The sequence below is a fragment of the Cervus canadensis genome, chromosome 8 (assembly GCF_019320065.1).
Source record: "Cervus canadensis isolate Bull #8, Minnesota chromosome 8, ASM1932006v1, whole genome shotgun sequence".
Taxonomy (NCBI): domain Eukaryota; kingdom Metazoa; phylum Chordata; class Mammalia; order Artiodactyla; family Cervidae; genus Cervus; species Cervus canadensis.
The window spans coordinates 9,711,757-9,723,713 of record NC_057393.1 but is presented as its reverse complement, the minus strand read 5'-3'; the positions used below and the strand labels follow the sequence as shown (position 1 = coordinate 9,723,713).

Sequence of the window (11,957 nt, the reverse complement as noted above, 5' to 3'; positions counted from 1 at the left end):
ATTCTGGGGCTTGCCATGTGGCTCAGACAGTAAAAGAATCCGCCTGCAATGTGGGAGACCTGGGTTCAGTTCCTGGATTGGAAAGACCCATTGGAGGAGGGCATGGCAACCCACTGCATTATTCTTGCCTGGAGAATCCCCTTGGACAGAGGAGCCTGGCGGGCTACGGTCCAAGGGGTCGCAAACAGTCAGACATGACTGAGCAGCTAAGTATAGCACAGCACGGCACAGGCATCACTAAGAGGTTTGAGCCGAAGACACAAAGTTCCCCTGCACCTTCCTCAAAGAAGTAATGCAGTGAGCACTCGGGAAGGCGAACTCAAGCTACTGGAATGTGGACATCATATGATGGTGTCACTGATGAAGCCTTGGCCCCTGTCTGCCCTTCCTGTCACTCGTCAGGTTTTCCCTCCGGGACATCTACTCCCTGAAGGTCCACTGACCCGGTTCACAGCCACCACTCCACTCCCTGCACAGAGGTGACCACACCTAACATTTCATATTGCGGCTTTTTCCCTGGCTCTCACGTACGAATCTCTGAGAGTTCCTCCTCCTCCTGGCCACTCTCTTTCTGGGTCCACCCAGAGAGCTGTCAACCCCAGTGGCCCAGCAAGATGCTGGGTGTCCCAAGACTTCTCAAGCACCGGGTATCTTAGAAAGTTTTGTTAACCCATCAGCACTGCAGCTGATGGCAAGGGTGCCCTGCCCACTGGGGGTAGCCCTAGGATTGGGGTCCCTTCTGCTCAATTAGTCGACAAACCCTGAGTGGGTGGCCTGTCCTTGTGAGCAGACACTCACCTGCGCAGCTGTGCTCCTCGGCTACCAGCCTGGTTGAGCAGCCTCTGTGCCCTCCTGATCTGCAATTCCCACTTCTCCTCCTGCCTCCCCACTCCCCAGCCCACAGCCCACAGAGCAGACCCAACGACCCAATTAGGCTACAAATTAGATCAAATTGCCATTCCATTGTTTTAAAACCCTCTGTGCATGCTAAGTCTTGTGTCCGACTCTTTGTGCCCTTATGGACTGTAGCCCTCCAGGCTCCTCTGTCCATGGGATTCTTCTGGCAAGAAATACTGGAGTGGGTTGCCATGCCCTTCTCCAGAGGACCAACCTGGGTCTCTTACATCTCCCGCATTGGCAGGCAGGCTCTTTACCACTAGTGCCACCTGGGCAACTCGCTTAAAACCCTGTATAGTGATGGTGAAGTCACTCAGTCGTGTCCGACTCTTTGCGACTCCGTGAACTATAGCCCACCAGGCTCCTCTGTCCATGGGATTCTCCAGGCAAGAATACTGGAGTGGGTTGCCTTGCCCTCACAGGTATCACTGGGCTTCCCTGGTAGCTCAGCTGGTAAAGAATCCGCCTACAATGCTGGAGACACCAGTTCGATTCCTAGATCAGGAAGTTCCCCTGGAGAAGGGATAGACTACCCACTCCAGGATTCTGGGGCTTGCCATGTGGCTCAGACAGTAAAAGAATCGCTTGCAATGTGGGAGACCTGGGTTGGATCCCTGGATTGGGAAGACCCATTGGAGGAGGGCATGGCAACCCACTGCATTATTCTTGCCTGGAGAATCCCCTTGGACAGAGGAGCCTGGCGGGCTACAGTCCAGGGGGTCGCAAAGAGTTGGACACGACCGAGTGACTAAGCACAGCAAGAATACTGGAGTGGGTTGCCATTTCCTTCTCCAGGGGATCTTCCTGACCCAGGGATCGAACCCCAGTCTCCTGCATTGGAGGCAGACACTTTAACCTCTGAGCCACCAGGGAAGCCCTAAAACCCTCTGCTGCTGCTGCTGCTGCTAAGTCACTTCAGTCGTGTCCGACTCTGTGCGACCCCACAGACGGCAGCCCACCAGGCTCCTCCAACCCTCTACTACCTTTCAAATAGGACTTGGAAAATATATTTCACAAATAAAAACACAGAATGCCAGTTAAATTTGAATTCCAGGTAACACATGAATGATTTTTTAGTATAAAACTTATCTGAAATTCAGATTTAACTGGGTGCCCTCTATTTTATCTGGCAACCCCAACTGAATATGATGGATGCCATCTCAGTTCCTCACCTTGGCACAGCGATCCTGCAGAGCCCACCTCCCCCCCCACCCCCGCCCCCTGGTGAATTCACCTTAACTCTTTACCTGCTCCCCATACCTCCCACCACTCCGAGCTTCTTCCTGCTGCTTGAGCATTGAGTCCTTGCCTGCTCTGAGCCCTTGGGCTTTTTGTTCTCTCCCTGGAATATTCCTCTCCAGATTCTAACACCGCTGGCCTCTAGGTCCCAGGTCTCAGCTCCTGGTTACCCCCCAGGGTGGCTTCCCTGAAGTCCTCCAGGCTCTCTCTGCCCCATCCCTCTCTCCTGTTTTCTTCCTGCTGCTCATCTAAATCCACTGCTCACTGGGCTGGAAAATCTCAGGAACCAGCCGAGTGGAAAAGGCACAGGAAGCCAGTGAAGTGATTTTCCATCGGGATGGCCTGAGCTGGGGTCAGTGGAAAGCTCTGGAAGCGTTGTCCTGGTTCTCCTGCCACATTACAGCTTACTCTTCCCTGCGGGGCTGGAGAGATGGAGCGGGAGAGGGACGTGCGTCTCTTTTGGGGTCTTTCTCTCCCCACCTCCTCCTTGGCCTTGTTTTGTAACATCATCCCCCATGGCATCTCTCTGTCCTCGCCACTGCCTTGCCTTCTTTATTCTCAAGTTTGGCTCCTCTAGTCACACATTAAGGAAGGCTTTCCCTGGTGGCACTGTGGATAAGAATCCGGCAGCCAATGCAGGGGACACGGGTTCGATCCCCGGTCCGGGAAGATTCCACGTGCCACAGAGCAACTGAGCCCATTTGCCACAACTGCTGAAGGCTGTGGGCCTAGGGCCCATGATCTGCAACAAGAGAAGTCACCGCAGTGAGAAGAAGCTAGAGCACCGAACTGGAGAGTAGTCCTTGCTCTGAAAGCCCGCATGCAGAAAAGAAGACCCAGCACAGGCAAAATTAAATAAACAAATCTAGCAGTGTGTACATGTCAGAAAATAAATTTATTTTTAAAAAACAGTTATGAAAACTCTGGAAGGTTTCTCCTGGTCACTGGGTGTCTACGCAGATCTCACAAAAGATCTAAAAAAAACAAAAAACAAAAAACAACTCTCGCTATGAGTTTTCCTCTGAAAGACTTTTTCAGAACTGGGCGTCCTGAGTGATTCTAGAATTTCAAAATCTGTGGTGCCAAGAGGGGGCAGGGGGAGGGGAGCGAGCTGGAGAATCCTTTTGTTCAAGCAAGGTCAGCTCCTCTGGAAATCGGGAGCCAGTCCTCAAAAATCTCAACTGTTCCTGATGTGAGCCTCTCAGAGACCTTCAGAAGTGATCCCTGGCTGAGGACTTGCCAACCTCGAAGGTAACCTCTGTGCCTTGAAACTGTGATGTTAGAGCAAGAAGCCGGTCACACAAATAACCTTGCTATGAGCACTGGTTCTCTAACCTGAGTGTGCATGCACGTATCAGGATCACTTGGAAGGCTGCTAATGCAGACTGCTGAGCCCCCGCCCAGGGAGACTCAGAGTATCCGGGCTGAGACTGGACAATTTGCATTTCTTCGTTTGTTTGCTGAAATGTGACCCATTCTTGTGGGGTGATGCCAACACTGGATGCAGGACTATTTTAAAATCATCTTGGACCTAATCTTACTTTCACAGGTTCCACTCCTTATTACATCAAATATACTAAAACTTAGCCCATTACACATCAAAGCAAGTCTATTTTGCTACAAATTTTACAAGGGCTTTCATAAATATGCTTTTAATAAATGTTTACAAATAAATCATTAATAATAACAAGTGATAATGTAATTTATAATAAATCATTTATTTACTGTAATTTATAATTATATAAATTATTTAATAAATAATTTACTGTAAATGGTCTATGATTTCTTAACAGTCATATATGTTTGGGAGCTTTTTGTGAAGTAAAAGAAATCTAATCTCTGTTATTAAATGTTAAGACATTCAAACACGCAATTGGGAAACTCAGCAATTAGGGAAGTTGACAAAATGTTACATTACAGGTGGACATACAATTCAATGTTTATTCATTTCAATATCGTCATTTTTAATTTTGAAGCTAATAGATTCTTTTCTTCTGGTCCTAATCACTTTCAAAGGCTCATGGGTCCAGGGAGTGTCTTTTTAATGCCTGAAGTTTAAAATATTCCATCACATAGGCGCTTGGGATGCTCTTTGCACAGACAGCCCCGCCTGGGCGCCTCTCCTGAGAACAGCGGTGTGGTTCATTCTTTTACCTCCTTGAGGTGTGTGCGTAAAGTATCACCTTCTCCTTGAGACCAAGCCTGACCGCACCCGCCCCTCCTTGGCGTCCCTAATCTCCTTTACTTGGCTCGACTATTTCACCTTAAATGTACCATATAATTTACTCATTCTTTTTGTTTATCTGTCCCTCTCTCCCCATGCCCACTAACCGCATCCAGACAGAACTGGAGAACCAGAGAAATGGGAATGGGAATGGGAATCTTTGTGTTTTTCACTGGTATATCCCGAGTACCTAGGATAGTTGTTGTTATTTAATTGCTCAGTTGTGTCTGACTCTCTGTGACCCCATGGACTCTAGTCCTCTAGGCTCCTCTGTCCATAGGATTTCCCAGGCAAGAATACTGGAGTGGGTTGCCATTTCCTTTTCCAGGGGATCTTCCCAACCCAGGAATCAAACTAGCATCCCCTGCATTGGCAGGCAGACTCTTTATCAACTGTACCACCTGAGAAGCCCTGTGGGGAGGGAGTAGCCAAATCATAAAGGAAAACGGCTTGGTAAAAAGATAAAGGATAGAGTGATATAGTGACAGATTTCTTCTTGGGCTCTAAAATCACTGCAGACGGTGACTGTAGCCATCAAATCAGAAGGCATTTGCTTCTCGGCAGGAAAGTGATTACAAATTTAAGACAGTCTGTTGAAAAGCAGAGACATTACTCTGCCGACAAAGGTCTGTATACTCAAGGCTATGGTCTTCCCAGTGGTCACATATTGTTGTGAGAGCTGGACAGTAAAGAAGGCAGAGCGTCAAAGAATTGATGCCTTCGAACTGTGCTGCTGGAGAAGACTCCTGAAAGTCCTTTGGACAGCAAGGAGATCCAACCAGTCAATCTTAAGGGAAATCAACTCTGAATACTTGATGCCAAAGCCGAAGCTTCAGTATTTTGGTCATCTGATGCAAAGAGCCGACTCGTTGGAAAAGACCCTAATGCTGGGAAAGATTGAGGGCAGAAAGAGAAGAGGGCGTCAAAGGCTGAGATGGCTGGATGGCATCACTGAAGCAATGGACATGAACTTGGGCAAACTCTGGAGATGGTGAGGGACGGGGAGGCCTGGCGTGCTGCAGTCCTTGGGGTCACAAAGTGTCGGACACGACTGGACAACTGAACAGCAACAAATAGTGACAACAAAATAAAGATAATGCTGCCTTCGTATTAGAATAGTAGCAGTAACTAAGATTCATTGAGTTTACTGTGACAGATCCCTCACATACATCATTTCATTTAATCTTTAAATAACCCTGCAAAGTTCCAGATAACATCTTTATCTGCCCTTGAGAAATAAGTGAGGGAGACAGGCACAGAGAGGTTAAGGGGCAGTTTCGAAGCCATACAGCCAAGCACCAGCAAAGCCAAGACCCGAGCCCAGGACTGTCAGATTCCAGAGCTCTCAGCCACTGCCCTGCTGGAAAAAAAGACCCACCTCTTGTTATCCAGCTGAAAATTGTTTGAGGCTGGTTTTGAACAAGGCAAGAGATACTCTAAGAATGGTCTGGAGCTGTGAAAGTTCAGTGACTTAGTCATGATGGATGAAATTAACAACAACAACAAAAAAACTACAGCCCATGAACATCATTTAAATTCATCTTGGCTGAAATTTACTCCATCATTATGAAGGGAAAGAACCATTACCTTCCCTGATAGTCCCGAGTTGGCTGATGCATTTAAAAACCATTTTTGGTAAATTAAAGGGTATTTTTGCCCACTCTTCCTGAATGAAAAGCCAACAGAGCAGACAAAAGGGCACGTTTGTCCTAAGAAAAATGAAAGGTGATACACTTGAGAATTCTGCTTGGACGGAATTGGTGATGGCTGTGTGATTAAACCTCTGAAAAGAGCCCGTGGCCTGATTATCTGTCCGCAGACACGTCCTGCTGCCTAGAATCCCACCTTTAGAAATCTGTGCTTTTGGGGTAACACACGGTTGTTTCTAGAAGTCTTCTGCTTTCATCTTCTGTGTCTTATTTGGCTGTTTATCCTCGGGCCACTCAGTTCTTTCACTAACTTGCCATGGGAACTTCAGTGGCCACTTTGGGGACTTGTTAGACATGACAGGTGTGGGGGGAGGCAGGGGTGAAGGGTGTTGGGAGAAGGGCCATGCTCTCCACTGAAGTGCTCAGGCCCAGCAGCAGAGAGCAGACGAGACTCACCTGCAACTCGGGGAGGAGGAAAGAAGGACTTGAACAAAGTGACCTGAGGCTTCAGAGACAGATTCTTCTCAGCTAGCCAGTTGGGGAGTGACCCAGGCAACGAGTTCAGCACAATTTTACAGGAGTAGCAACGAAAAGCCACTTCTTTGGGGTGGCCAGAGGGTGTCCTCCTCCTGCTGTGTCACTGAATCCCCTGTGGCCTGTAGAGACGGGCTTCCCTGGTGGCTCAGAGGGTCAGGAATTTGCCTGCAAGGCAGGAGACTTGGGTTCGATCCCTGGGTCGGTGAGATCTCCCTGGAGAAGGGAATGCTTACCCATGCCAGTATTCTTGCCTGGAGAATTCCATGGACCAAGGAGCCTGGTGGGCTACAGACCATAGGATTGCAAGGAGTCGAACATGATTGAGCGATTAAGCACGCACGCAGGAAGTCAGCCAAGAAGGGTGGAGGTATGGAGAGCCTGGCGGGGGGTTTCAGTCTCTGCTGTTGCACTCTCACACCTTGGGCAAGTCTTTTTTTCCTATCAGGGCCTCTTTGTCTATAAACGGGTTGACAGGCAAGCACTGCCAGGCTGCCTCCCACAGATGTTGTAAGTATGGGGCCCGTGCTGTGAATGGCTCCTCAGTCAGGGCGCTGCTGCAAATGGGTCTTCGTTCCTTGCCCCAAGAGGCTGCTGTGACTGACGGAGCCATCTCCTGACCCACGAGCTCACAATCAGCAGGATGGGGGCCTCTCTGCAGGTCCTCCTTTCCTAGGAATCTAACCTGCCTCCCTAGCTTGCTCAGGCCAGTTGCCTCTTCTCTCGTGGGACAAGCGATGCCCACTTCCTCAGCAGGAAGTTGATGACCACCAAGGACGAAGCCCCAGTCCGAGCTGGGAGAGCACCTTGTCCGAGCTTGCCCACTGGCAGCTCAGAGAGGGCACCGCCTCTAGTCCGTGCAGACCCAGAACATTTGTCCTTGTTGCCAAGATAGGCCTCGATGGGACTGCCAAGGAGCCAACAGCTGCCTCTCTTCAGGAACCTGGTTACCCTGGTTACCTGGCAGGGGCACCTGGCCGCCGCTAAGAGAGCCTTCAAGGCAACTGGTGCTTTACTCATACCACGAAGGCCAGGGGGAGGGTGGGCCTCTGGCCTGAAGGAGATCAGTTGTTTACTGCCAGGTCCCTCCTGTCACTCATTTAGTGATGTGCTCACTCCATTCATCATTCATTCATTCATTCATTCAGGCATTCCTTTGCTTCTTGATTTTTTTCAGCTATCCGTTTGGTCATCCACTCATTTATTTATTCATTTATTCAGTCAGACAGTTGTCCACCAGTCCACTCATCCATCCATCTACCCACCCGTCTACCTACCTATCCATCCTATATCCCTTTATTTGTGTGGTCCATAATTAAATCAGCCAGGCAATCAATAGACACATATGTATTCCCATGTCCAAAGGACTGTTGTTTGGCGATAAGGAGGGCATGGTGCTAACACCAATTGCCAGGCCACTATGTGCCAGGCAATGTGCCAACCTCTTACCATATCTGATCTTCACATTAATCCCAGAGGCAAGTACTAAGCTCCCCACCTACAGAGGAGAAAAGCAAGTCCAGAGACTCTGGTTGACCTGCCTAGAGACAGTCAACCAGTGGGACTCAGAGCCAAGGTCCCACCCCAGGTCCCCCTGGCTTTGCAGCCCATGCCTCTTCCCATTTTTTTGTTTACCATCATTGTTTACACAATAACACAATCACAACAGTCAACATTTTCATTGCACCTCAAACTTTGCAAACCCTCCTCTTGCCCCACTTTACCTCTCCATCCTCTAATTTCTTTGTAACTATAAGTTAGTTTTGGAGAAGGAAATAGCAGTCCACTCCAGTATCCTTGCCTGGAGAATCCCATGGACAGAGGAGGCCGGCAGGCTACAGTCCATGGGGTTGCCAGAGTCGGACACAACTTGGCAACTTCACCGCCACCACCATAAATTAGCTTGCACTTCCCACAGTTTCTATTATAAAACTGGAATCATGGAGTATGTTTTTTGGAGGGAGAGTAGTGGGCTTTTTTTTGTTTGTTTGTTTGTTTTCAGCTGCACTGCACGGCATGTGGGAACCTTAGTGCCCTGACCAGGGGTTGAACCCAGGATCTTGGCAGTAAAAGCATATAGTCCTAAACACTGGGCCACCAGGGACGTCCTATGGGAGAGCAGTGGTTTTTCTTTTCCTATTTATGTTTTTCCTGTGTATGGGTCTGGCTTCTCTCACTTGATGGTATATAAAAATAAAATTGTTTTTGTGTATTGCTCCTGTATTCTACCACCCTAAGCTCATTTGACTAGCTTTTTGGAGTAAATTTCTTCAGATTTTATGGATAGGCAATCATGTTATCTAGAAATAAAGATCATTTTACTTCTTTTTTAAAAATCACTATTTACAGTATGCTTTTAGTTCTTCTGGTGCATATCCCAGTCCTGAGAGTTGCATCGTATGGTCCTACTGATCAAGTGACCAAACTCTGGCTCAGAGAGGCTGAGGGAGACGCTGAAGATCACAAGTTGCCAAGGACAGAACCTGAAATTGAACTTGAATTTTCTGACTGTACAGTTTTGTTCTTTCCACAGCATTGCACGCTCCAAGAATTAGGCCCACAGAGTAGCAAGTTCTGAGTGGCGCTGGCCTGTGGGGTGTGGGAAAGAACCCTGGGGTCTGGGAAGGGAGCCGTAAACATGTGCTGAGGGATAGGAAAGAATTTCTGGAAGAGGAAGAATCAAGCCAGGCCTTAAGTACAGGGAAAATGTTGCCATGTGGAGAGCACTCCAGTGGGGCAGGGGTGCAGAGAATCTATGTAGGGGGTTGGCTACAGCAGACAACCTGTGCTGGGCAAAGGAAGGAGAAGATACTGGAATCTAGGGGGTGTCTTTCCTTCCGGAAAGACTCATCAAAGAGTTCAGAGGACTTTTCTAACCCACAACTCTGATCACACCCCTTTCTTATTTAAAACTTTGTCATGCCTCTTCTCCAAATCCCCCAAGACAAAGCCGACACCACATGCTTGGCCTGCAAACCCTCCATCCCCACCACTCTGCCTGAGCACCCACCCCATACCCCCGCAGTCCTGCCCACAGAGTATCCTACCTCTGACATGCCTTTGTAGCTGCTTGGATGTGCTGGCTTCTCCCAGCAGTGATTCAGGGAGCAGCTTTTGTTTCAAGGAACCGCATGGGCAAGCCTGCCACTCCCAGGCTACCCTCTTGCTTCCAAAACAAACAGTCTGGCGGGTGGCATGTGGGCAGCAGAATGAAATGGAGGAGGGCATTTCAGGATAACCAAGAGAGCGCCCAGAGCAAAGCTTGTCTGTTGTTGTTAGGAAATAAAGATGATGAACCCAGGAATGGGTCTGGAGAGGGGAGGGGCGTGAGGCTTCTTCAATGGTCAGGTGGACACCATAGTGGTAGCCTTACTGAGCACTTGCCAGGCACTAAGCCCCATCCTGACAACCACTATGCAGCAGAGAGACAGTCTGACAGAGAGGAAACGGAAGCACGGAACTTATAATTGAGTGGTTCAGTTACACAGCCAGCAAGCGGTCGATTTGAACTCAGAACAGCAGCCCTTTGCCACAGTGTTGGGGGTCAAAAAGCTTAGATCACAGAGATGTAAACATTTAGGTCTTTGTGAAAGCAGAATTTCTAAGCAATGCTAATCATCTATGACCTAAAGCATGAATTGTTGAAGAGCTGTTAACTCAGAGACTGGCCTTTCTAAGTAGTGCTATTGGGTTGCCATAGAGAATTAAGAACTGTACCAGTAGCTTTATTTAAGTGATGTAAGTGAAGGACAGGAGAGAAATTAGAAAAAGTAACCCTGCAGCAGGAAGTCCACTGACTCCCACTCACCCAGCATCCTGGGTAATGCCAAATGTCCCACTGGAAGGGGCGTGACAATCATGAGGGACAGGGGCCACGTGGCAGTTCTTAAGACAGAGTTCTGGGCCATGGCAGAGTTAGGAGACCCCAGTCCCTCAGACTTGAGGGCCCACTGACACCCTGTCTCAGGGCTCTGTCCTCCCAGGCTCCTGAGCTCATCTCCACAGGTACCATGTGGGGCTCGGCATCCCAAGTTAAGCCAGGGGCTTGGATTTAGGACATTGGGGTTACTGTCAACGGTGAGTCCTGGGCAGCTGCAAGCCATGCTCACACCCAATCTGTCCTGCTGGGGCTTCCTGTCAGGTGCCTTCGTGGAAGATGCTTAGTTCCTGCCAGCCTCCCATCCCAAAGCCAGATCTGCCCCCAGGTGTCCCCACTGTCCCTGGCAGGAGTCTGGCCTCCCAGAAACTGGTCATTATTTCCTGTGGGAGGTGTACCCCTGAGAAACTGGATCACTGATTTATTGCTGGTAGGTGCATGCACGGTAAGTTGCTTTAGGTGTGTCTGACTCTTTGCAACTCTATAGAGTATAGCCCGCCAGGCTCCTCTGTCCATGGGGATTCCCCAGGCAAGAATACTGGAGTGGGTTGCCATGTCCTACTCCAGGGGATCTTCCCAACCCAGGGATCAAACCCATGTCTCTTATATCTCCTGCATTGGAAGGCAGGTTCAACCAACTTTAGACCAATGTCTCTAAAAAGCAGAGACATTACTTTCCCAACAAAGGTCTGTCTAGTAAAAGCTATATTTTTTTCCAGTGGTCATGTATGGCTGTGAGAGTTGGACTAGAAAGAAAGCTGAGTGCCGAAGAATTGATGCTTTTGAACTGTGGTGTTAGAGAAGACTCTTGAGAGTCCCTTGGACCACAAGGAGATCCAACCAGTTAACCCTACAGGAAGTCAGTCCTGAATATTCATTGGAAGGACTGATGCTGAAGCTGAAACTCCAATACTTTGGCCACCTGATGTGAAGAACTGACTCATTGGAAAAGACCCTGATGCTGGGAAAGATTGAAGGCAGGAGGAGGAGGGGGTGACAGAGGATGAGATGGTTGGATGGCATCACCGATTCGATGGACATGAGTTTGAGTAAGCTCCGGAAGTTGGTGATGGACAGGGAGGCCTGGCATACTGCAGTCCACGGGGTCACAATGAGTCGGACATGACTGAGTGACTGAACTGAAATGGACTGCAGCATGCCAGGCTTCCCCATCCATCACCAACTCCCAGAGCCTGCTCAAACTCATGTCCATCAAGTTGGTGATGCCATCTGGGAAGCACCACCTAGGAAGCCCCTTTTTGCTGGTAGGAATGTACAATGGTATAGCCACTCTGGAAAACACTTTGGCGGTTTCTTTTTTCTTTCCTTCATTGCACTGTGTGGCATGTAGGATCTCAGTTTCCTACCCAGGGTTTGGACCCATGCCCCCCGCATTGGGAGCACAGAGACTTAACCACTGGACCTCCAGAGAAGTCCCAAGGTCACTATTTTTTGACCCCTCCTATCTCCATGCCACGGTGCTGGGGGCTGAGATTATCGAGATAATTAAGACATGGTCCCTGTCCTTGAGGAAGTC

The 11,957-nt window shown here is 48.9% G+C and overlaps 1 long non-coding RNA gene across 1 annotated transcript; it reads right to left on the bottom strand.

Annotated features, from left to right (window-relative positions):
* Positions 1–2,661: 2,661 nt before the first annotated feature.
* On the bottom strand, positions 2,662–11,155 carry LOC122445856. The gene is made up of 3 exons (XR_006270707.1): positions 9,591–11,155; positions 6,466–6,711; positions 2,662–3,110 (listed from the first exon to the last, which is right to left on the bottom strand). It is a non-coding gene; the product is annotated as an uncharacterized LOC122445856 (long non-coding RNA).
* Positions 11,156–11,957: the final 802 nt, after the last annotated feature.